This window comes from Salmo salar, chromosome ssa10 (genome assembly GCF_905237065.1).
Source record: "Salmo salar chromosome ssa10, Ssal_v3.1, whole genome shotgun sequence".
Classification (NCBI taxonomy): Eukaryota; Metazoa; Chordata; class Actinopteri; order Salmoniformes; family Salmonidae; genus Salmo; species Salmo salar.
Window position 1 is genome coordinate 92,733,527 of NC_059451.1, and position 27,464 is coordinate 92,760,990.

General features: G+C 42.8%; 1 pseudogene; it reads left to right on the forward strand.

Moving 5' to 3' along the window:
• Nucleotides 1-1,203: 1,203 nt before the first annotated feature.
• On the forward strand, nucleotides 1,204-25,522 carry LOC106561222 (endosome/lysosome-associated apoptosis and autophagy regulator family member 2-like; annotated as a pseudogene).
• Nucleotides 25,523-27,464: the final 1,942 nt, after the last annotated feature.

A 27,464-nucleotide genomic window follows, 5' to 3' on the forward strand; every position in this document is an offset into this window, starting at 1 on the left:
AACCACTTCAGGTCTCAGAGCGAGTGACGTCACTGATTGAAATGCTATTAGCGCGCACCACCGCTAACTAACTAGCCATTTCACATCGGTTACACTGGCCCTCACCATTTCCACCACTGCCCACTCCTGCTTGTCGGTCAGCACACGGCCACCACCATGGGGTCTTCAGTCAATTCTGAACAGAGTATACTGTCAGTAGATCATACTATAAGAATACTGTAACACGTTTTGTACATTTACATGCATTACAATATGTAATTTAGTGTAAATGTAATCATTGGCGATTTTAGCATTTAAATCTTGGTGGGGAAAACCCCCAAAAATGTGGGATGCATGCCAGCAAGGCCACTGCACAACACAACACTAAATAATACATTAATTGCACTATAAGAGTGACAAACGGTGCCCACAAACTATTAGGGCTTACATAAGTCCCAACAATAGTCCCAACACTTTAGCACTGCTACACCTGGCTATCAGCAGAGCCTTGCCTGGCAGCGAAACAATTCCTACAGCCTCACCACACGACAACGCCATTCGGTTCGCTGATGCTGAAAGAAAGGAGAAGGCCGGCAGAACGCTGACAGATCTAGGAGAGCAACTGAAAGCACAATCCGACAGGGAGACATTGTTCTGCTACAGCAACCAAAGCAGAACAAGTTGATAACTACCTTTGAACCAGAACCATACACTGTTATGGACAGGAAGGGGAACTCTGTTGTCCTGGAAAGGAATAGCAAGAGGGCCATGCGACATGTTCAACTTCAGCATCGACCCCAAAGACTCAGACAACAAGCTGTGCATCTGAAGGACTACAGTATGTTAGATAGACATGTTGCCATAATGGAGCAAAATAATCTCAACGGCAGTCTACCCCTAGCCATCACAGAAATGTTCTGGCAAGAACTATTGTCAAAGAAACATTGTTAACAAAAGAGTTCCTGAAATGTAACCAGTGTTATGGTTAAAGAAATTAGAAATAAACATTAGAGTATGTTGTTGTTGGAAAATATGTTAATACTGTATACGAGAGATACCTTATTTTGAGTACTAGATAATGTCTTGTTACGTTATAATGCATAGATCTACAGTTTGGAGATGTGCTATCATAGTGGTTCGTCAAGCAGAAGAGGAGGTATGTAGTGTTTTAGCGACACCTAGTGGTGCAATACCAGTGGGGCACTAGAAGTCACGTGAGGAACGGAGGGGGGATGCTTGGTGAACGAGAAATACTTTGGTAGTCAATGATTCTCGTGAGTCCGAGTCAAGTCGACACGTTACAATAACGTTTATCAGACCATTGTTTCATGAGGCGTTAGACATCGCTTTATTTCCTGCTTCCTATTATGCGGTCTCGGTCTTGGTTTATCGGTGGTAGGGCGCTCCTCCTTTCTCTCCAACTGGCAGTCGGGGCTAAGGGACCACATCCATGCACAGAGGTAAGATCCACTCTCAGGACACAGATAATGTGTGTTGTCGGAGTCATTGTTACCATAAGTATTTTCTGTAGGCTAATAATAGGCTATGCATGTTACTGGAAAACACAGGCACGTTATTTACCAGTTTACCCATTCAAATAGAGTCAGAACAGGACTGTGAGTTTAGGCACATACTGAGAACATGACCGCTAATGTAGGCTATTGTTATTCCACCAACCCGAAACTAATACGATTAAGAATTGATGACGCTACACTTCTGGTCAGATTAATATGTTTATCTAATATAAAAACACACAGCATAGAGAGACACACTACTCATCCAACTTCTCAGAGTACCTGTCAGTCATGCCATCAGGCAGTCCTGTCTGTGGGATTCCTGCGGGATTGTTGCTTAGGACACTTGTACTGTTTAGGCCAAGGCAATGCGTGACTTAGTATGGTGAAGGGGTTCAGAGGTGTCTGTCTGTGTGTTTTGCGTGTGTGCTGTGTCTCACCACTCAGGGCGACTCAGTTTCTTGCATGGAGCTGCCTCTCTCTCTCTCTCTCTCTCTCGCTCTCGCTCGCTCGCTCTCTCTCTCTCTCTCTCTCTCTCTCTCTCTGCCGTAGCACAGGGCAGGCAACAACCTCAATTCAAATAAAATTGTATGTCACATGCTTCATAAACAACAGGTGCAGACTAACAGTGAAATGCTTACATACGGGCCCTTCCCAACAATGCAGAGAAATAATAGAAAAGTAATAACACGTTTTAATAAATACACATTGAGTAACGATAACTTGGCTATACACAGGGTAACAGTACCAAGTCGATGTGCAGGGGTACGAAGTTATTTAGGTAGATACTGTTTGTACATATAAATACTGTAGGAATAAGTGACAGATAATAAACAGTAGCAGCAGCATTATGTGATGAGTCAAAAAAGTTAGTGCAAAAATGGTCAATGAAGATAGTCCGGGTAACTATTTAACTAACTATTTAACAGTCTTATGGTGCTGTTCGGGGTCTTGTTGGTTCCAGACTTAGTGCATTAGACACTACAGAGGGTAGTGCGTACGACCCAGTACATCACTGGGGCCGAACTCCCGGCCACCCAGGACCTATATACTATTGTAAGTGGTGTCAGAGGAAGGCCCAAAAAATTGTCAGACGAGTCACCCAAGTCATAGACTGTTGTCTCTGCTACCTCACGGCAAGCGGTACCGGAGCGCCAAGTTTAGGTCCTAGTACCCCCTGTATATAGCCTTGTTATTGTGTTACTTTTTATAATGTTTTTTACTTCAGTTTATTTAGTATATATTTTCTTAACTCTATTTCTTAAACTGCATTGTTTGTTAAGGGCTTGTAAGTAAGCATTTCACGTAAAAGGTTACACCTGTTGTATTCGGCGTATGAGACAAATAAAATTTGATTTGAGATGTATATTGTCCTTGTTCAGCCTCGACTCTGAGAAACATAGTATGTTTCGCCAGTGTGCCCGCACATCGGCCTCTCTTTATGCCACCTTTTTCTTTTTGAGTCTGGGGATTAGGGCCTGGTCCGGGGTGAGTAGTATGTCCTGTGCCTCCGACTTGTTGAAGATGCAATGTTCATCCATTTCGAGCCTGTTTCATTCAGACTAACACAAACTCAGAATTTACTTTGCAGTCAGTAACAGTAACTTACCAGGGCATTGCTCTGCACTTCCACAAGACTACCATGAATCAGAAAACAAGCCCTACATTTAGCCTGGGCCAACTCTCCTCCTGGAGAGCCACTGGATATGCATGCTTTTGCTCTAGTCTGGCCCTTTAGAACACACCTGATTCTGCTAATTAATGTCCCGATGAGCAGCTGCTTGGAATTAAGTATATTAGAGAAGGGCTGGAGCAAAAGCCTGCACACCCTGTAGCTTTGCAAAAGGGTTGGTCACCCCTGGTCTAGTGGAATGTCTTTAGAATGACACCATGTGAAAGTAAACCTGATATAGCAGGGCTTGAGGTTTAGCTCAAAATGATTTCTCCTGAAACAGACTTCTTCTCCTATCAGGTAACACATGACAGACGTGCAGAATATAGCCTCTTCTGTTGAGTCACGGTATGGAGGAATAGATAATGAATGTTTATGGCCTGATTATTGATTGGCATGAATCTTAGTGTTGCATAGCTCAGTCATTCCTAAGAGAAAGAGAGGGGGAAAGTTTAACTTCTTGCGGATTAGTGGGACGCTAGCCATTTCGAAAACTTCCGGTAAAATTGCAGAGCGCCAAATTCAAATTAAATTACTATAAATATTAAACTTTCATGAAATCACAAGTGCAATACATCAAAATAAAGCTGGACTTGTTGTTAATCCAGCTGCCATGTCAGATTTCAAAAAGGCTTTACGGCGAAAGCAAACCATGAGATTATCTGAGGACAGCGCCCAGCACACAAATGCATAACAAATCATTTTCAACCAGGGAGTTGCATCACCAAAGTCAGAAATAGCGATATAATATATGCCTTACCTTTGAAGATCTTCTTCTGTTGGCACTCCAAAAGGTTCCAGTTACATTTCAAATTGACCTTTTGTTCGATAAAGTCCTTTTTTATATCCATAAAAACTCAGTTTAGCTGGCGCGCTTCAGTCAATAATCCACTCGGTTTCCCTCCTTCAAAATGCAAACAAAATGAATCCCAAACGTTACCAATAAACTTATCCAAACAAGGCTATCAACATTTATAATCAAACAATAGGTACCCTAATACGCAAATAAATGATACAATTTAAGACGGAGAATCGTTATCGTCTTTACCGGAGAAAAATACCAAAGAACATGGGAGCCACCTAGAAAAACTACAATTTCTGGCTCATTTTTCCAAAAAACAGCCTGAAACTCTTTCTAAAGACTGTTGACATCTAGTGGAAGCCCTAGGAACTGCAATCAGGCACGATTTCGCCCTATTATAAAAGTGCCAGCCATTGAAATCAGTGGTAGGATGACATTTATTTGGGGGGGATGGTTTGGCCTCGGGGTTTCGCCTGCCATTTCAGTTCTGTTATACTCACATATATTATTTTAACCGTTTTAAAAACTGTAGAGTGGTATCTATCCAAATCTACCAATTATATGCATATCCTAGCTTCTGGGCCTAAGTAGCAGGCAGTTTACTTTGGGCATGCTTTTCATCCGGACGTCAAAATACCGCCCCATCAAAAAGAAGTTAAGACTAATGGTAATAAATAAGTCAAGAAATGATTTGAAATCAATATCATGTGAAACATGGTCTGCATATGGCACTCATTTATTTGCGTCAACCCAATATTGCTGTTGGATGCAAATAGCTTCCGTTTTGAGTAGGGACGGGACGATGCAAGTATCACAATACTCGTTAGTATCGTGGTAAGGAAACAAAGTTGCAAACCTTGGGAACTCAGACATTAAATCTTAGTTGTGTCAGTGTTTAGGGACTTGTTTATGGACAACTACTATCTCCTCCTGTCATTAAACATACCTAGGATCAGTGTTCAGGGACAATCAATCACATTTATTTATAAAGGTGTAGAGCGAGGTCGGTAGGGAGAGAGGTCGGTAGGGAGAGCGCTTAAGCCCCACCCTCTTCAACATGTATATCAACGAATTGGCGAGGGCACTAGAACAGTCTGCAGGACTCGGCCTCACCCTTCTACAATCGAAAACCAAATCTACACCAAATTGAACATGTTTCATTATTTATTTGAGGCTAAATTGATTTTATTGATGTATTATATTAAGTTAAAATAAGTGTTCATTCAGTATTGTTGTAATTGTCATTATTACAAATAAATAAATTGGCCGATTAATCGGGATTTTGGTCCTCCAATAATCGGTATCGGCGTTGAAAAATCATAATCGGTCAATCTCTAGTAGATGACCAGGGATGTTCTCTTTTCCTATCAAAATGCAACGAGTACTTTTGGGTGTCAGGGAATATGTGTGGAGTAAAATGTTTTTTTTTGGTTAGTACTAGAGGTCGACCGATTATGATCTTTCAATTTTTCCAAAAATTGTTTATTTTTTAATAATAATTTTGTACTTTTTTTTATATGTGTATTTGTAATAATGACAATTACAATAATACTGAATGAACACTGTTTAATTTGAACTTAATACACAAATCAAAATCTATTTAGTCTCAAATAAATAATGAAACATGTTCAATTTGGTTTAAATAATGCAAAAACTGTGTTGGAGAAGAAAGTAAAAGTGCAATATGTGCCATGTAAAAAAGCTAATGTTTAAGTTCCTTGCTCAGAACATGAGAACATGTGAAAGCTGGTGGTTCCTTTTAACAAGAGTCTTCAATATTCCCAGTTAAGAAGTTTTAGGTTGTAGTTATTATATGAATTTGGATGCTTTGACTATTTCTTTCTATAGCATTTGTATTTCATGTACCTTTGACTATTGGATGTTCTTATAGGCACTTTAGTATTGCCAGCCTAAGAGCTGCTGGCAAATGCAGTAAAGTGCTGTTTGAATGAACGCTTATGAGCCTGCTGCTGCCTACCACTGCTCAGTCAGACTGCTCTATCAAATATCAAATCATAGACTTAATTATAATATATTAAACACACAGAAATACGAGCCTTTGGTCATTAATATGCTCAAATCCGGAAACTATCATTTCAAAAACAAAATGTTTATTCTTTCAGTGAACCGTTCCGGATTTTATCGAACGGGTGGCAACCCTAAGTCTAAATATTGCTGTTACATTGCTCAACCTTCAATGTTATGTCATAATTATGTAAAATTCTGGCAAATTAATTACGGTCTTTGTTAGGAAGAAATGGTCTTCACACAGTTTGCAACGAGCCAGGTGGCCCAAACTGCTGCATATACATTGACTCTGCTTGCACTGAACGCAAGAGAAGTGACACAATTTCCCTAGTTAATATTGCCTGCTAACATGAATTTCTTTTAACTAAACATGCAGGTTTAAAAAAATGTATACTTCTTTCTGTTCATTGATTTTAAGAAAGGCATTGATGTTTATGGTTAGGTTATTTGTGCAACGATTGTGCTTTTTTCGAGAATGCGCTTTTGTTAAATCATCACCCGTTTGGCGAAGTTGAAGTAGGCTGTGATTCGTTGATAAATTAACAGGCACCGCTTTGATTATATGCAACGCAGGACAAGCTAGTTAACCTAGTAATGTCATCAACCATGTGTAGTTAACTAGTGATTATGTGAAGATTGATTGTTTTTTGTAAGATAAGTTTAATGCTAGCTAGCAACTTAACTTGGCTCCTTGCAGCCACAAGGTCCTTTTGATGCTGCACTCGCGTAATAGGTGGTCAGCCTGCCACGCAGTCTCCTTGTGGATTGCAATGTAATCGGCCATAATTGGCATCCAAAAAAGCTGATTACCGATTGTCACTAAAATCGTCCCTAATTAATCGGCCATGCCGATTAGTTTAGTCCCAGGGTCCTGAGCTTTGAGGGCACTATGGTGTTGAATGCTGAGCTGTAGTCAATGAATAGCATTCTCACGCAGGTGTTCCTTTTGTCCAGGTGGGAAAGGGCAGTGTGGAGTGCAATAGAGATTGCGTCATCTGTGGATCCAATGTTATTCTCATGATGCCTGCACTGCTACATATGTATTTGGACAGTGAAGCTGACATGTTTAATTTGGCTCTATGCTCCAGCATTTTGGATTTGAGATCAAATATTTCATATGAGGCGACAGTACAGAATGTCACCTTTTATTTGATACTTATGTTTTATCATTTAGCAATGAAAGCACTTTATGTATCTAGTCCCCCTTATGTGAATAAGTCATAAGTATTTGGACAAAGTAATTTATCAAAGTTGTCCCATATAGAATAAAACTTTGTTGATCCAGGATGGAGATTTTTATTTGGCATCACCTTACATTAAAAGGGTCACATCACACATACATTCTCACATCACTCACATTTAAAACAGTCAGTCCATCATATTGCATACACTAAAAACATAAAGGATATTCATACATTAACTCACAACTGACTACTGCCCCAACTGCACTGTTAAAATAGATACGTGGATAAGTGCATATACCAATACAATTTTACATTGCATTTAGTAGTCCAACAGCACAGGAATGAATCAAATAACATTTTATTCAAATCACGTTTTATTGGTCGCATACACATATTTAGCAGATGTTATTGCGGGTGTAGTGAAATGCTTGTGTTCCTACCTCCAAAAGTTCAGTAATATCTAACAATTCACAACAATAAACACATCTAAAAGTAAAGAATGGCATTAAGAAATATTTAAATATTAAGACGAGCAATGTTGGAGTCCGGAGTATGTATGCATGTCCAGTGCATTCGGAAAGTATTCAGACCCCTTGACTTTTTACACATTTTGTTACGTTACAGTCTTATGCTAAAATTTATGAAATAGTTTTTTTATAAAACAATTTCACGTAAAAAAAAAAAAATGGGTTCTTGACCATGGCCCTTCTCCCCCGATGGCTCAGTTTGGCCGGTGGCCAGTTCTATGAAGAGTCTTGGTGGTTCCAAACTTCTAACATTTAAGAATGACGGAGGCCACTGTGTTCTTGGGGACCTTCAATGCTGCAGAAATGTTGTGATACCTTTCCCCAGATTTGTGCCTCGACACAAGCCCGTCTCAGAGCTCTATGGACAATTCCTTCGACCTCATGACTTGGTTTTTGCTCTGTCATGCACTGTCAACTGTTTGACCTTCATATAGACAAGTGTGTGCTAGAGATGAAACGGTATGAAAATGTCATATCCCAATTATAGTGACCAGTATTATCGCGATTATCAGTATTATCGCGGTATTGTTAAAATGTGCCGGAAATGTTCAAAAAGTACTGATACACACACTGAAATAATTTCGAAGTTTTATATTGAAAACCAACAAACAACAAATAAAATTAGCAGCACTATGCACTTTTTGTGTGCATAAACATAAAAATAATAACATTAAAGATGGCACCATGTGGCCATGAGGTCAAAGTTTCCCTAGTGCAGTTTAATGAACACTACCTTAAGTAAGCACATCAAATGTGCATATAAAAGCAACACAAGTAAAGCAATGTGCATGTAAGAACAATACAACCATATGTAAACACATCCAATGTGCAGGTGTTGACATTAAAATAACACGACATATGTAAACAAATTAAATGAACAGCCCTGATTGTATGTCTGTTCTCTCCTTCATAAAGAAATAAGGTGCTGCTGGCCTAACATCCTGTATGTATGCATCTTTGTTCACTTGAGATTGAAATATAAAAATGTCAGCATATTTACTTTGTCCAGTTTAAGTAGTGATCTGCAAGGAGAGACAATGTGCCCGCTGCCACTGAACATTCTCTCTGATGGCACGCTGGTTGCTGGGATGCACAAAAGCTTCCTGGCAACCCTGGCAAGGTGAGGCAGCTCTGTAGCGTGGCCTCCACCACACCAGTGGATCCTCTTCTGCTGGAATGGGTGGGGCCCCTCTACCACACCAGTGGATCCTCTTCTGCTGGAATGGGTGGGGCCCCTCCACCACACCAGTGGATCCTCTTCTGCTGGAATGGGTGGGGCCCCTCCACCACACCAGTGGATCCTCTTCTGCTGGAATGTGTGGGGCCCCTCCACCACACCAGTGGATCCTCTTCTGCTGGAATGGATGGCAGAGACAGGTAGACCTTGATCTCTTCTTTCACTCTGTCTTCTGGGGAGGTCGGAATCTGACCCTCTTCACCTCTCTGCTGCCTTGTTGAGGTAATCTTTCTCAGCAATCCAGCCAGGCCTTTCCCTTCCGATGCCGCTGTGGGGATGATGGTGATGGAGGTGCTGCTGGTGCTTTGTGGTTCTACCTGACTTGTGCAGCTGCCAGCTTCAAGGCCTCCTGGACACAGCTGGCAGTGTCAACTTTTGCAGCCCCAGGCTCATCTAAAAAGCTCCTTTTGAAGCGGGGGTCAATGAAACAAGCCATGCGCATGACTCTCTTTCCCATCTCTGTGTATCTGTTGATAAGGTCTTCTCTCATTACCCTTTTCATCTCCTTTGTCAGGGATGGCTCCGTATCCTTTTCCACCAGAACATCACGGGTGATGTGGTCCAGTCAGGCTTGATGGCTGACAGTGTCACTCGTGTCTCTGATGCAAGTGCATCTGTAAACTTGCTCAGAGGTCCATGGAGCTGGCACAGTTGCTCCATGACACTTATGTTGGCATCCTTGCGCATCAGATGCCATGTTCCTCTTTCTCCAGCCAGTGTTGCAGACTGGCTGCTGTTGGCTGAGGAAACACTCAAGCATCTTGTGTGTAGATCCCCATCGGGTCACCACATCATGGATCAGAGCCTTCTGTGGCATGTTGAGGGCAGCTTGCTTTTCTCTCAGTTCTCTCCTTCTCTTCCAGCTCTGCGAGAAGCCTTGGAACAGATGACGGCAGGCCTTGACTGCTGTGTCAACTCCCTGAATTTTCAGAGCCTTTGAGATGGCCAGGTTCAAATTATGGCCAAAGCACCCAAGCCACAGATCTGGGAACTATTTAAAAGCCTTGATCTTGTTTGTGGTTATACACACCAGGTCTGTCTTGTTGATCCCCCACTCTTCCAGCATATTCTCAAAAAACTCTGATGTTGTGATCTTCTGGGAATAAGTGTGTTTCCAGGCAGTTTGATTCCAGTTGCCAGTCTGGGGTGAGGTAATGGATAGTGAAGCTGATGTAGGGTTGACCACCCCCTGCTTTCACTGGTCTAGAGGTCAGTAGTTGCAGCAAACCATGTGCCTTGAGCCAAACTTTTTCCAACATGAGTTTTAACCTGGTTGTACAGGTTTGGGATTTCAGTCTTGTAAAAGAATGTTCATGATGGCACTTTGTAGTGAGGCACGGCAACCTTCATCAGCCTCAGAAAGCCAGGCTTCTCAACAATTTGAAATGGCATCATGTGCTTTGCAATGTAATATGAAAGGACTGCAGTGAGGTCTTGAGCATTTTTTGATGTGGGTGCATAAACAGCCTGCCTTTTAAATGCTTGCTTGAGTGTCTGTCAAAACTGTAGATGAGGAGGGACCGGTAGCATCACTGGGTTTGCCTGCTGCACGCCCACTCTGTAAACAAGGGAATAGCAAATGTATATTATTATTCACTCACACACACAATCTTCTGTGTTGCATTTGAGTACATGCAATGGCCCCATGCACAATTGACATAAATACAGGAGTCTTGTGTAGGAGTCTATAGTGTTTCTCCTGTTGGAACACTTTTACAACCAAGTGGATGACTGCCGGATTTTAAATGAACAAAATATGTTGGTTGGGTGACTAAACTACATAATGTGTTATTGTGTGCAATGGGCGAATAGTATGCAGACACACGATGTAACGAGTGCGCTGAGAGTCGGGAAGCCAGTACAGGGAGTGAGTGTTTTAATAAATAAACAAAACAATAAACACGAAACACAAACAATGCACCGACATGAAAGAGTCAACACCTGAGGAAGATGGAGTCCAGGTGAGTGTCATGAGGCGCTGGTGCGCTTGACGATGGTGACAGGTGTGTGGGATAATCAGCAGCCTAATGACCTAGAGAGGCCCACGACGCATACAGCAGCAGAACAACGTGTAGTGTTTTTACAAGAGTAGGTAACACTGAAAGCTTCAGTTCACATTATTGACAAGCTATTAGCAAGTTAGACAGACAAACATGACATTTTCCCCCATTCTGAAGTCCCCACACCATGCATTGAGCTAAAAGTTAACTTACCTTGCATTCGCTATAAAGTAGTGGGTGATGGTCACGAAGATGATTTATAAAAAAAAAAAATGATGTTCTGCAGTGACCATCTTTGATTAAGTTTCCCTCAGCACTCTTGTAAAACCAAAAATACGACCACACTTCAGATTTGGACCTCTTAGAAGGCAACAAAAAAAATCTCCAGAGCGCTGTCACTGCCTTCCACCATGTTTTCACACAAAACAAAATCCACGTTGCATGCTGTGCCTGCGTCAGACTGTTGCTAACTTTGGTTGATGCTGGACAGTATTTACCGAGAGTTTTTCAAACCACGGTAATCAAACATGGTTTTAATGATAATTAAAATTTGAAATGGTAATACTAACCGTGTGGAATTTTATTGTGAACGCGGTAACTGTGTCATCCCTAGTGTGTGTCTTTCCAAATCATGTCCAAATTGAATTTACCACAGGTGGACTCCAATCAATCTGTAGAAACATCTCAAGGATGATCAATGGAAACAGGATGCACCTGAGCTCAATTTTGAGTCTCATAGCAAAGGGTCTGAATACATATGTAAATAAGCTATGTATTTCTATTAAATTTGCAAAAAATTGTAACGTTTTTTTTCGCATTGTTATTATTGGATATTGTGTGTAGATTGCTGAGGCATTTCTTTTATGTAATCCATTTTAGAATAAGGCTGGAATGTGGAAAAAGTCAAGGGGTCTGTAATACTTTCCGAAGGCACTGTATATATGTGTGTATGTTGCACGGGGCAGGAAGTCCGGTGTCCAGTTGTCCAGATGGGATAGGGCGGTGCGCTGGTGATTGCATCATCTGTGGACCTATTGGGGTGGTATGCAAAATGAAGTGGCCTAGGGTGTCGAGTAAGGTGGAGATAAACACTCCAGCCACCTGGTCTGCACGTGCTCTGAGGATGCTGCTAGCGATGGGCCAGCAACCTTGCGAGGGTTAACATGCTTAAATGTCTTACTCACGTCGGCCACAGAGAACGAGAGCCCACAGTCCTCGGGAGCGGCCCACGTCGGTGGCACTATGTTCTCCTCAAAGCGGGCAAAGAAGGCGTTTAGCTTGTCCTGGAGCAAGACATCGATGTCCGCAACATGGCTGGTTTTTCCTTTGTAGTCCGTGATTGTCTATAGACCCTGCCACACACGTCTCGTGTCTGAGCCGTTGAATTGCGTCTCTGTACTGACGTTTTGCCTGTTTCATTGCATAAAGGAGGGCATAACTGCACTGTTTGTATTCTACCATGTTCCCAGTCACCTTTCCGTGGTTAAATGTGGTGCTTCGCGCTTTCAGTTTTACGCGAATGCTGCCATCTATCCACAGTTTTTGGTTTGGGTAGGTTTTAATAGTCACAGTGGTAACAACATCCCCTATACAGTTCCTGATGAACTCAGTCACTGTGTCAGTGTATGCATCAATGTTATTCTCAGAGGCAACCCAGAACATATCCCAGTCCGCATAATCAAAACATTCTTGAAGCATGGATTCTGATTGGTCAGACCAGCGTTGAATAGACCTTAGCACGGGTACTTCCTGTTTGAGTTTCTTTCTATAGAAAGGGAGGAGCAGAATGGAGTCGTGATCTGATTTGCTGAAGGGAGGGCGGGGGAAGGCCTAGTAGCCATCCCGGAAGGGAGAGTATACATGGCTAAGACTATAATCGTAGATAATTCTCTTGGGAGGGAATACAGTCTGCATTTGATTGGTGAACCAAAGGACTTGAGTTCCTGTACATTTTCCCAATCAGACCATAAGTAGTTAATCATGAAACATACACCTCCGCCTTTCTTCTTCCCAGAGTGTTCTTTATTCCTGTCTGTGCGATGTACTGAGAACCCAGCTGGCTGTATGGACGGGGACAGTATATACAGAGAGAGCCATGATTCCGTGAAACAGTATATGTTACAGTCCCCAGTCCCTAGAATTAATGTTTTGAACATGTTCTTCTTGGCCGTGGGCATTCTGCAGTGCCGGCCAGAGGGAAGCCTCTTGAACTGAGGGTGTAGAGGGTTCGCCAACGACAGCCAGTACCTTCCTTTTGGTTGCCTTGTGGAACAGACTGCTCAACTGTGCCTGAGGTCGACCAATTACTTTGCTGGCTGTGCTTACTATGCTGGTTTTGCTTTTGCTCCTCACTCTCTAATCACCATACCAGACTGTCAAATTAAATGTGAGGATACTCTCCACCAGACGGCTTTACACCCTCTCCAGAACATCCTGGCTGATCCTGAACCCCTTCAATTTCCTGATTAAAAAGAGGTACTGGCTTCCTTAAAAAAAAAAAAAAAAAATTCTCCGCATTCTCTGTAAAGCTCAGCTTGTCATCAATTTGTGGCCCTAGGTATTTAAAAACAACCAATTATTTCCACTGGTTGGTCCTTCAGGTAGAGTTGTTGAGACATTGGCAGGTTGTTGCCATTGATGATCAGCTCATTTGTCTTGTCCACACTGATGTGGAGGCCACTTGACCAGCACCATTCTTGAAGGTTGTTGGCCTGTTTAAAATAGCTGTCCCCATCTGACGTAGCATCTTTAAAAAAAAGCCATGTCATCCGTGTACTTGAAAAGGCACACATTGTTTCCTTGGATCTTCATCTTGTTAGTGTAGATAGAAAACAACTATGGTGAAAGGACACACCCCTGTGTTTAGGGTCAGTTCATCAGAGGGCCCCATTCATGAGAACCCTGTGTGGGTGGGTGGGCGAGCAGTCAGTTAACCTCTTACATCTAGACGTTCCGCTAGCGGAACACCTGCTCCAATATCCAATGATAGGCGTGGCGCGAATGAGAAATTCCTCAAAAATCCCAAAACTTCCATTTTTCAAACATATGACTATTTTACACCATTTTAAAGACAAGACTCTCCTTTATCTAACCACACTGTCCGATATCAAAAAGGCTTTACAGCGAAAGCAAAACATTAGATTATGTCAGCAGAGTACCCTGCCAGAAATAATCAGACACCCATTTTTCAAGCTAGCATATAATGTCACAAAAAACAAAACCACAGCTAAATGCAGCACTAACCTTTGATGATCTTCATCAGATGACACTCCTAGGACATTATGTTATACAATACATGCATGTTTTGTTCAATCAAGTTCATATTTATATCAAAAAACAGCTTTTTACATTAGCATGTGACGTTCAGAACTAGCATTCCCACCGAACACTTCCGGTGAATTTACTTAATTACTCACGATAAACGTTCACAAAAAACATAACAATTATTTTAAGAATTATAGATCTAGAACTCCTTTATGCAATCGCGGTGTCCGATTTTAAAATAGCTTTTCGGTGAAAGCACATTTTGCAATATTCTGAGTACATAGCCCAGCCATCATGGCTAGATATTTTGACACCCACCAAGTTTGGCCCTCACCAAACTCAGATTTACTATAAGAAAAAGTGGATTACCTTTGCTGTTCTTCGTCAGAATGCACTCCCAGGACTTCTACTTTAATAACAAATGTTGGTTTGGTTCCAAATAATCCATAGTTATATCCAAATAGCGGCATTTTGTTAGTGCGTTCAAGACACTATCCGAAGGGTAAAGAAGGGTGACGCGCCCGGCGCGTTTCGTGACAAAAGAATTCTAAATATTCCATTACCGTACTTCGAAGCATGTCAAACGCTGTTTAAAATCAATTTTTGTGCGATTTTTCTCGTAAAAAAGCGATAATATTCCGACCGGGAAACCCTGTTTTCGTTCAAAGACGAAAAAATAAAAACATGGAGTCGCCTCGTGCACGCGCCCCCAGTCTCATTGTTCTCAGATCGACCACTATCCAAATGCGCTACTGTTTTTCAGCCATGGCCTGCAAAGTCATCATTCACCGTTCTGGCGCCTTCTGAGAGCCTATGGGAGCGTTAGAAAATGTCACGTTACAGCAGAGATCCCCTGTTTTGGATAGAGATGATCAAGAAGGCCAAGAAATAGTCAGAGAGGGCGCTTCCTGTTTGGAATCTTCTCTTTTGGCCTGCCAAATGAGTTCTGTTATACTCACAGACACCATTCAAACAGTTTTAGAAACTTTGGAGTGTTTTCTATCCAAAGCTAATAATTATATGCATATTCTAGTTTCTGGGCAGGAGTAATAATCAGATTAAATCGGGTACGTTTTTTATCCGGCCGTGAAAATACTGCCCCCTATCCATAACAAGTTAAGTCCTTGATCCCATCTGCGAGGCCTCCATTGACATTCAGATCCAGTAGCCGATTGAGCAATGTGTGTGTATTTGCATTGCATTAAAATCAAAAGTAACAGTCAGTATCTGGTGTGGCCACCAGCTGCATTAAGTACTGCAGTGCATCACCTCCTCATGGACTGCACCAGATTTGCCAGTTCTTGCTGTGAGATGTTACCCCTCTCTTCCACCAAGGCACCTGCAAGTTCCCGGACATTTCTGGGGGGGAATGGCCCTAGCCCTCACCCTCCGATCCAACAGGTCCCAGATGTGCTCAATGGGATTGAGATCCGGGCTCTTCGCTGGCCATGGCAGAACATTGACATTCCTTTCTTGCAGGAAATCACACATAGAACGAGTAGTTTGGCTGGAGGCATTGTCATGCTGGAGGGTCATGTCAGGATGAGCCTGCAGGAAGGGTACCACATGAGGGAGGAGGATGTCTTCCCTGTAACGCACAGCGTTGAGATTGTCTGCAATGACAACAAGCTTAGTCCGATGATGCTGTGACACACTGCCCCAGACCATGACGGACCCTCCACCTCCAAATCGATCCCGCTCCAGAGTACTGTCCTCGGTGTAACGCTCATTCCTTCGATGATAAATGCAAAAAGTGGTCTTCACTGACAAGTTGCGGTTTTGTCTCGGGGTGGTGAGACAAAACCGCAACTTGTCAGTGAAGACCACTTTTTGCCAGTCCTGTCTGGTCCAGCAACGGTGGGTTTGTGCCCATAGGCAACGTTGTTGCCGGCGATGTCTGGTGAGGACCTGCCTTACAACAGGCCTACAAGCCCTCAGTCCAGCCTCTCTCAGCCTATTGCGGACAGTCTGAGCACTGATGGAGGGATTGTGCGTTCCTGGTGTGACTCGGGCAGTTGTTGTTGCCATTCTGTACCTGTCCTGTAGGTGTGATGTTCGGATGTACCGATCCTGTGCAGGTGTTGTTACACGTAGTCTGTGAGGACCATTAGCTGTGAGGACGATTAGCTGTCCGTCCTGTCTCCCTGTAGCGCTGTCTTAGGCGTCTCACAGTACGGATATTGCAATTTATTGCCCTGGCCACATCTGCAGTCCTCATTCCTCCTTGCAGCATGCCTAAGGCACGTTCACGAAGATGAGCAGGGACCCAGGACATCTTTCTTTTGGTGTTTTTCAGAGTCAGTAGAAAGGCCTCTTTAGTGTCCTAAGTTTTCATAACCGTGACCTTAATTGCCTACCTTCTGTAAGCTGTTAGTGTCCTAACGACCGTTCCACAGGTGCATGTTCATTAATTGTTTATGGTTAATTAAACAAGCATGGGAAACAGTGTTTAAACCCTTTACAATGAAGATCTGTGAAGTTTTTCACCACCCTGAACCCTAACCCCTAAGAACACTGCTACTTCCCCCTCTCTGTCTCTGACACTTCCAACCAGTGGTATAATTCTCTTCTCCATGTTGTGTCCACTTGTAACCCCCCCCCCTCTCCTGGAAGTAAGAGGAATGGACACTAAGAAATGTAGTCAAAACTCCCTCTAGCCTTATTAAGTGGCCAGCCTACTACAGTGTGCAGCAGGTACCTACGCTCTGGGCAGCGGCATTCGCGTCAATGACTGGGAAACCATCCCTACCGGGTTCAGCTCCCTAGCAACTTACCTCAACAACGGTCCCCATGGAAACATCAGCCTCACCTGCAACAGGTGTGTGAAGGGGAGGGGTTAAGCCTGTTCTGATTTAAATCATTTTGGCGTTGCAGTTCTCACATACATCTCATTAATGTCTGCTGTGTGTGTGTGTGCCCAGATCGTCCTGGTTCCCCCAGAGTAGTTACCTGGAGTCTATCAGATGAGTGTGCTGTCTCTCTGATCTATGCTGTCCATCTGAAGGAACAGGGATCAGTCTCCTTTGAACCAGTACACTGACCATAACCTCTTCTTTGACTTCTTTGTGAGTCTTCTACTTCATTCACACATTTCTATGATATCTGCTAGTCTCATCTGCAATACCTTCCAGAACACTAAATATACTGATATTCACAAATGTATTGATTGGTTGATGTTCTTATTGGTTGGCAGATCCAGAATGACCAGTGTCAGGAGATGGACCAGACTGCTGATAAGAAGTGGCTCAAGATCACCAGTCACGGGGAGTGGGCCACACACACTACACTGTAAGAGAAACATACTCGTTTGATAGGTTAGGCATCCTCTGTGAGGTTACAGCACCATCTAGTGTCCAGTCTTGGGATGCTCTTAGTTCGTAGATGTGCATTCCATTCAGTGGTCATTCCATACAGGCCTCTACTACAAAATACATGTGGTAAAACACAGGTTGGATCATTTGTGCATTGATTAATAAGTTGATCAGTTGTGTGTGTGTGTGTGTGTGTGTGTGTTCCAGGTAAATCTGAAGTCTGTCACTAAAATCTTGTACTGGAAGACCGCAGGGGTCCTGGGAGCTAAAGTAATGAAACCTGTTCTGCTGAAGAACGTCCACATCGAGGGTAGGACCTATGTTTGTGTGTCTTTATTGTAGTTGATCATGCCAGTTTCCCTCTGTACTGTACTGTAATATTTTCTCTCTCTCTCGGAGTGGTGTATGCGTCAGTGTTTCCCTTGTAAACCAGGGACGTTCAGTCAAACCCCAGGCTCCTCCACATGTCAGCCCTGCCCCAGAGACACCCACTCTGGCCACGGAGCCAGCTCCTGTACCCCCTGCAACACCACCACACACTATACTCGTAGGTACACATGCATTTAAGCATGCAGACAAGTCTAGGTACACACACCCATACACAGTCTGTTTTTAGAAGTCCTGCGTTAGAACAGGAGTGTGAAATGTTTTAAACGTATTCTCCCTCTCACACATTCTCTCCCCCCTCTTTCCTTCTCTCTTCCAGCGACAGGTGTGTGCAAAACGAGACCACCATGATCCAAGAAGGATTATTTTCAGATCCACACCTCCTGTGACCTCGAGGGCAAGGTCAGAAGACCAACTCACCCTCCCAATACCACATCCATTATTGCTAGATTGCAAGTGCCCATGCAGGGGTTAGCCATTCTAGCTCCTGTATCCCTATAATTTAGTGTCTGTGTCCTCCATGCTCTCTGTATGATTACAGTTTCCTCATCCTCCATGTTGTCTCTCTGTGTGTGTGTGTGTGTGTGTGTGTGTGTGTGTGTGTGTGTGTGTGTGTGTGTGTGTGTGTGTGTGTGGTTTGACACAGGTGATCTACAGGTGGGTGGAGCCTCAGATCTGTCTGGTCAGTGAGGCTGGGGGTGAAACACTGCCCCCTTCGGGTGACCGTGAGACATGCCCCCCTGCAACCCAGGTTTCTATAACAACACAGCTACCTGCTCTCCCTGCCCCCCTGGGACATTCGCTGATGGGGTCAAAGGTAACAAAATAGCCCATTCTCCCTTGTCCTCTTTCTGCTTTCCCAATGGGTGCTGGTTTTTATTTAGGTTTGATTTCTAAAATGTTGATCTCTTTCTCTCCCTCTCATCTCCCCATTCTCTCTCTCTCCCAGTGTGTGAGTCGTGTCTGGCAGGTACTGAGCCTGCTGTAGGTTATCAGTTTAAGTGGTGGAATGTTGTACCAGCCAACATGAGAAGCTCCAAGTGTCACGGCATTAATGGTGGGTTGGTGCAGCTGCTCTCTCTGAGGTCTAGAGGGCACTGTTGCTCTTTACTGTTGTTGACATGTTCCTCTTAGGCTATGGGGTAAGAGGAACAACCCTCCTGGAAAGCTGCTGGGTATGCAGGCTTTTACCGCAGGATAAGAATAAAGAGAGAGTATCTCTCCAGATGGAGGGTTGGGTACCCCTGTCTTCAGCAAAATGCATAGGTGGGCCATGAGACACATTTGAGTTAGTCAGGGAAGACCCTGTTGTGTGTGTGTGTGTGTGTTCTGATATGTATGCATCTCCCTCAGGTTGGGAGGTAGCGGGGGATCATATCTGCAGTGGAGCACGGGGCTCTGATAATGACTACCTCATCCTCAACCTCCACGTACCTGGCTTCAAGTGAGTAATAACCTCAGTCTGTCTGTCACTGTCTCTCGCTCTCTTCCCCTCTCCTTCTTGCGCTCTCTTAATTTGTGTGTGTGTCCATCCTCAGGCCTCAGTAACAAGTGGTGTAGGGACAGTGTTTGACCATATCATCTTTGAGTTTGAGATGGCGTGTTCAGCTGACTGTGAGCTGTACTTTATGATGGTGAGAACAACACAAGATAAAGAAAAACCCACAACTCACTGCAAACTACACAGTAGCATATACACAAGTTTGTGGGTATTTCTATTCCTTTAATATGACTTTTGTAATTGGCTCCTGGAAAATAGTTGGACATGTGTAAACTACTTTTGAATGTGTAAAGGAAATGACATCACTGTGTGTAGGATATAAACAGGAAGTCGTGGGAGGGCAGTAAGGTCAGACAGTCATACACTTACATTGTGACCAAGAACACCTCTGTATCATACACATGGGCCTTCCAGAGGACCAACCAAGCCTCTGACGTAAGTACACAGACACACAATGCAGTAACACAGACACACAATGCAGTAACACAGACACACAATGCAGTAACACAGACACACAATGCAGTAACACAGACACACAATTGTATACTAATAGAGCACTTTCTCTCTCTCTCCTCCTGGTGCGTCAGAATGTGAACGGCATGGTGCATATCTACTCCATCTCAGTAAGTAACACAGTAGACGGTGTGTCGTCAGAGTGTCAGGCCTGTGCCCTCCTCTCCCAACCCTCCGGCTCGCTGTGTGTCCCCTGCCCTCCAGGAAACTACATACACACACACACTAGCCAGTCCACAGAGTGCCCCCCAACACACACCTCACCTCACACAGCACCCAGGGCCCAGAGGCCTGCAAACCCTGTGGACCATCCAGCAAGACTAACAAGGTGTGTTTGTGTGTGTGTGGACGTGTTTAACTATTCTTGCGGGGACCAGAAGTCCCCACAAGAATAGTAAACAAACAAAAAATGGACCAACTGGGGACATTTTGTTGGTCCCCACGATGCTATTTCTAGGGGGTTTAGGGTTAAGGTTCAAATTAGTGTTAGGGTTAGAATTACGTTTAGGGTTAGGAGCTAGGATTAGTTTTAGGTTTAGGAGCTAGGGTTAGGGTTAAGGTTAGGTTTTTGGATTAGGGTAAGGTTTAGGGTTAGGGAAAATAGGATTTTGAATGGGACTGAATTGTGTCCCCCCACAAGGTTAGCTGTACAAGACTGTGTGTGTGTGTGTGAGGGTGGGTGGGTGGGTCGAGCTTGGTAAATAAAAGTGTGTGTCCATTGTTTCTTCCACAAGATGCAAAGTGCACAACTGAATGTTTGTGTTTTTCCTACTCTGATAACAAAGTGCCTCAGAGTTTTGAACGGACCCAGTTTTACCTCTAAAGGAACTAAGTACTACCACCTCTTCAACATCAGCCTCTGTGGAGAGGTACGCAGGCGCATGCGCACAAGCACACACACACACATTGATGAACAATATTTTCAACCTACAATTACATTGTGATCCTGAATTGAGCTTCAATTTCTCAGGATAGGAGGGCTGTGTGTACAGATAATGTGACTGACCTCCAGCGCCGACTCTCAGAGAGAGACAGGGGAATCAGCCAATGTGGTGAAGAGTTTCATCTGTCAATCAACCATCATCCCCTCCAGTGGGCGGGGCTTCCGCACAGCACTATCCTCCCAGTCCATCAGCTTAGCAGACACGTTCTTGGGTGAGTACACACAACCCCACACACTTTCCTTGTAACCTGATGCCAATCTTTGGCACTGGTATAGAATAGGTGTTTTATTGATTTAATGGACAGGGTTGGGGAGTAACGGATTACATGAAAACTGATCCGTTACGTTACCAGCAAAACATTTGTAATCTTATTACAGATACTTTTGAAAAACTTGCTGATTACTTCATGGATTACTTTTCAATTCAGAAAGGATTTTTGTGAGACATTTTTTGCGGACACCTTTCTGTTTTCTCAATGACATTCAAATCAGCATTGGAAAAATGCGCAAGTTAAGTTTGTTCTGTCTGAGTGAGTCTGACCACAAGTCAGAGAGCACTGATGACACAGCAAATGCGTTGATGGATTGTGGGAAAAGAGCAGGAATAGGCTTTTGTAAACTACAGTTCAAGCTATATCTTCCAATGGTGTGACTGCTGTCGGCATCCAAAGATTATCCAACTTGAATAAACGCTTGGAGGTAAGGATGATAGCAGTGGTGTAGTCTACGGGCAATACGATATCCCTTACTATTGACATCTACATAGCGCATTGGTGTGAATCACATTGCTACTCTCTCATTTACCTATTTGCACCTTACGGATTGTGGTTGTTGTGGATGGCTTTTCACAAATGTATATATTTATTATAATTTTTTTATTTTTTATTTAACCTTTTATTAAAGTAGGCAAGTCAGTTAAGAACAAATTCTTATTTACAATGACGGCCTACACCGGCCAAACCCAGATGACACTGGGCCAATTGTGCACCACCCTACGGGACTCCCAATCACGGCCGGTTGTGATACAGCTGGGATTCAAACCAGGGTGTCTGTAGTGACGCCTCTAGCACTGAGAGGTGCACCACTCGGGAGCTGCGCCACTCGGGAGCCCTAACCCAATAATGGTTGAATTGAAGACGTTTAAGCTGCCTATCAATCATTATTTTTGCGACCAGCGGACAGCCGGTGAAAAATGCCCTCTTGCAACAGCTGCATGGTGCGGATCCCAGCCTATGGAATACAGGTGTGAGGGAGTTCCTACATTCTAAACTCCTCCACGGTATTATGCTCCAAACTGTCCAAAACTAGTTTCATTTAAGAAGACCACGAGTGGAGCTTTTATTGCTCAATCTAATTATTGCTGGAAAAGGCCTAACAGACACATGCTCAAACTCATGCATTTTTGATAGTCTTAAAAGGGGCAATCTGACGCATTAAGAAGGAAAGAAATTCCACAAATGAACTTTTAACAAGGCACACCTGTTAATTAAAATGCATTCCAGGTGACTACCTCATGAAGCTGGTTGAGAGAATACCAAGAGTGTGCAAAGCTGTCATCAAGGCAAAGGGTGGCAATTTGAAGAATCTCAAATATATTTTGATTTGTTTAACACATTTTTGGTTACTACATGATTCCTCATGTGTTATTTCATAGTTTTGATATGTTCACTATTATTCTACAATGTAGAAAATAGTGAAAATAAAGACAAACCCTTGAATGAGTAGTTGTTCTAAAACTTTGGACCGGTAGTCTATATCCATTGATTCTTGAAGAATATAACTTCTAAATGCCTAATGAGCTTAGTTGAACTGTCACACTTGAGAACCCAAAATATAAAGTTGTTTTTCTCCAATGTTTGTAAACATTGTAAATGTACACAAACACTGTGTAGCCTAAAAATATGGTTAAAACAATACTTTTTATTTCATGGATGGTCAGTCCTTGCATTCATTACTCTGCCTATTAATCTGAGCGTGATCAGCTTTTTACCAAAACAGAGGCAGGGTAAGGCTTTGTTATTGTTTCAACTGTAGATTTACCCTTTAAACGGCTGCAAATTATTGAGATATCAAAGTGTCACCAACAAAAACGTAAACAATAGGCCTATAGCAAATGCAGCATATAGCATACATTTTCCACATGAAATAGCACTTTGCGGTAGTGCTCAAAGAATGCCATTACATGAGAGCAGCATAAACAACAACAGAGTAGGCTAATAAGTCCTTGGCTTGGGTGTTAAGCTTAGGTAAAACTATTTGGCTAATATATATCTCCATAATTCCAAGTTCTATTCTGGAAGATCAAATGAATTGGAATGACTCAATCTGACAGATTTTGCATTTTAATGTAAAGATATAATTATCTGTAGTAGAAATCAATGGGTTAGAAGAAGCCTACATAACCAACCCATAAAGTAAAATGCATAAATTTATAGCCAGCTATGCAAACTCTAACCATGATTTATCCTGCAATAGATGTCGTTCAATTGGTAATATGCATTTTTGTCTTCTAATGCCCCTTAAGGGGAAAGTAATCTAAAAGTATCTGAAGAAAATAGATTACATTAGGTTACTTATTACTTTGACGTCGGAAGTTTACATACACTTAGGTTGGAGTCATTAAAACCAGTTTTTCAACCACTACACTAATTTTTTGTTAACCAACTATAGTTTTGGCAAGTTGGTTAGGACATCTACTTTGTGCATGACACAAGTAATTTTTCCAACAATTGTTTACAGACAGATTATTTCACTTATATTTCACTGTATCACAATTCCAGTGGGTCAGAAGTTTACATACACTAAGTTGACTGTACCTTTAAACAGCTTGGAAAATTTTAACTTCTGACCCACTGGGAATGTGATGAAAGAAATAAAAGATGAAATAAATCATTCTCTCTACTATTATTCTGACATTTAACATTCTTAAAATAAAGTGGTGATCCTAATTGACCTAAGACAGGGAATTTTTACTAGCATTAAATGTCAAGAATTGTGAAAAACTGAGTTGAAATGTATTTGGCTAAGGTGTATGTAAACTTCCGACTTCAACTTTATCCTGCTCTCTCCACAGGACACACTGTATGTGTGGAATGAACCAAAGCTGTGTAAAGGAGGGGTGTCCGTCCCAGAGAACAAGACCTGGCCGTGTAATACCATGGACTTCTTGGTAAAGATGGGGGTGGCGATAGGAGCATTCAATTTTAGAAAGGTAGCTAGTAACTGTAATGGATTACATTTAGAAAGTAACCTTCCCAACCCTGTTGATGGATGGATGTGTGTAGGAGCAACAGTGGCCTTGACTCTGGATGAAGGCAAGACCAGACCAGTTCCATAAGACCACCAACAAAGTCCGAAATGCAAACTTGTACCGGTAGGTTTATGTTCTCTACATCTTAAAACACATTCTAAAACATAACTTCTTCTGTGGATACTGTTATTGGGGCCCAACTAATAGTTTTTAGTAGCTCTTACAGTAGTACCCTGCTGTATTTTCACCATATGTTGTGTTTCTATTGATTAGTTCTCTGGGGCAAACTTGTCATGTGAAGCAGGTCGTAATGTGGTGGTGACACTTCGCTGTAACTCGGATAGGAGCTCACAAGGAGAACTCACAGTACTTACAGTACTTACTGTCTGTCTGGCTCCTTCCCGCTCCTCTTCCCCTCTCTTTCTCTCTCTTTTCCTCTTTCTGTCTTTCTCAGAAACTGCAGCCTCATTGGAGTTTTCTACTAAAAGGAGCGACTTGAAAGAAGTCCAAGCTCGACATGAACCGCAAGCTGAATTCACAGAAAATCTGAATCCTCTTATGACTGTCAAATTAGTATGAAGTAGTTTGTTTTTACTCCTAGGCAGCTAGTTATCTAACTCTGTGTGATGAGGCTGCAGGCTGGGGGAATGAGGGAAGCTGAAGACAAACATGGATTTAGCATTCAGATTTGATTAGATTAAATCTCATTGAGACTGTCCTTATAAAGTAATGGTTACATACATAACAGTTACGGTATGTTTCTCTGTTGTAGCCAGTGTCCGGCAGGGACATGTGACGGCTGTACCTCGAGGGCGTGTCCACAGTGTACCGCCACGGACTACCACCAGATAGAGGCAGCCTGCAAGGGAGGTGTGTGCGTGTGTTTTACTTACCATTCTCTATGTTCAGTTATAAACCGGGTGGTTCGTGCCCTGAATGCTGATCGGCTGAAAGCCGTGGTATATCAGACCATATACAACGCGTATGACCAAAAACGTATTATTACTGGTCTAATTATGTTGGTAAACAGTTTATAATTGCAATAAGGCACCTCAGGGGTTTGTGGTATATGGCCAAGATGGGGGCAGCGATAGGAGTATTCACCGCCACACTGCTCTTCTCCATCACCTGCTACTTCTGGAAGAAGAACAAGAGGTAGGAACTGATTCAGTCCTTCACTCCATTCATTCATTCATACTTCAGGAAGAACGAGTACTGTAGGTTGACTTTTCTAAGTCTCCCCGTCTCTGATAGGCTGGAGTATAAGTACTCTAAGCTGGTGATGTCGTCCAATAAGGAGTGTGAACTGCCGATGTTTGGACAGCTGTGCTGTGATGGAGGGAGAGGTGGAGGATGAGGTAGTCTACTCCAAAAAAAACATTCCTGTTAGGAAAATCTAAGCCATCACATCTACGGTAAGAATCAAAAACTATGCAGAAATCAAACTAATATACCTACGTGTGTGAATAAATTGGCGAGAGCAGAATCTATTTCTCTCTTGGTAATGCTAGATCATGGACTAATGTGTATATGTGTCTGTTTCATCCACAGGGAAACAGAGAAAGGTATGAAACTGAACAGTTGAACTACTCACAGTCAAACGGATTGGTGTGGGGGTGAAGAAAGAGGAAAGAGAACAAAGAGAGAGGGAGAGAGACCAACCCCTCAGAGACTTTTTCAACAGATCACCCCTGTTGAGTGTTTGAAACCTTAACACATACATACCACAGGAGGTTGGTGGCACGTTAATTGGGGAGGAGGGGCTCATGGTAAAGGTTGGAGTGGAATGAGTAGAATGGCATCAAATGCATCACACATGGTTTCCATGTGTTTGATGTCATTCCATTCGCTCCGTTCCGGCCATTACTATGAGCTGTCCTCCCATCAGCAGCCTCCTGTGATACATACACATATGCAGAGTACACACACACCCTGAGAGAACATGCACGCGCACCGACACAAACACATGTGAAAGAGCATTACACCCTTCTTTCATTATCTCTGGATTGTTGGTATATGGCTGGCATGATTTAAGAGGGTGTGTATGGTGTGGTGTAATTTAAGAGGGTGTGTATGGTGTGGTATATTGGTGGTATAATTTAAGAGGGTGTGTATGGTGTGGTATATTGGTGGTGTAATTTAAGAGGGTGTGTATGGTGTGGTGTAATTTAAGAGGGTGTGTATGGTGTGGTATATTGGTGGTGTAATTTAAGAGGGTGTGTATGGTGTGGTGTAATTTAAGAGGGTGTGTATGGTGTGGTAATGGGTCGTGTAGAGTCTAAATGAGGGATGTTTTTGTGTTGTTTTCCATCACTCTGTTATCAGGTTGCTTTGGTGGCCATGTTGTTTTTATTCAGGTGTTTTGCCATCTGAGACCAACTTCACACCAACCCTTAAACTCTTTCTTAATCATCTGGATATGAGGAATGAAAGTGTTCCACGTGCCCTCTGAAAAGCTTGGTGGGATTTTCTTTCTGTCCAATCCTTTGAGATCGGTAGAAGTGCACACATAGCCCTAGATACCTTGCCGACTTACACATACACACCCTAGTACAGTCTCATCTCAGTCTGACCAGCACCGTCCGTGAGCCGTGACACATTTGATCTGTCTGGTTTGTTTTAGGGGGGCTGCATAGGCTTTGGGTTACCATAGTGATGTTGAAGAGGGAGTGTCCCTCACCCTCTCCTAGTTCAGTCAGGCGTGGCGATGTTACATTATGCATACGATGATACAATTCTGACCTTCTTTCTGTTATTTCAAGTTAAATAAACTGTTTGTGTACACTTTGAATCTGTCCCTTCACTTCTAATGAAAGTCCTGCACACACAAGAAACAGCAAACAACACAGGTGTATCATTTGTTATTGTTTATTATGATGTCATCATGTCTTCATTATTGCACGCATCATGAGCTCTATTGCTTTGTGATTGGCCAGTCCAAAGAGGTCAGGGTTCACCTTGACTCCAGATTGTGGAGTAGGGTGAAATTGTCCCTAACCACTGATCTAGGGTCAGATACGTTGTCATCCTCTAATGGTTACAGATAGAATTGAGGATCTGATCCTAGATCTGTGCTGATAGGAGCAACTTCTACCTCGACTCTGGAATGTTCTGGCCTGTTCCTTTAACATCTGGGGTACACTGGTTAATTCCAGTTTAGAATACGCTGTGAAAGCGAACACATAATTTGTTAACATTATTAAAGACCCCTTCGGACACACTTGGTACCATTAGAATTGACACTGATAATGGTAAAACACTGACTTAACATCACTGTTCTGTTGTACTGATCTACATTGCTAGTGAATGACCAGTCACTTTCATTGCCTATTATCATATGTACACATTACAA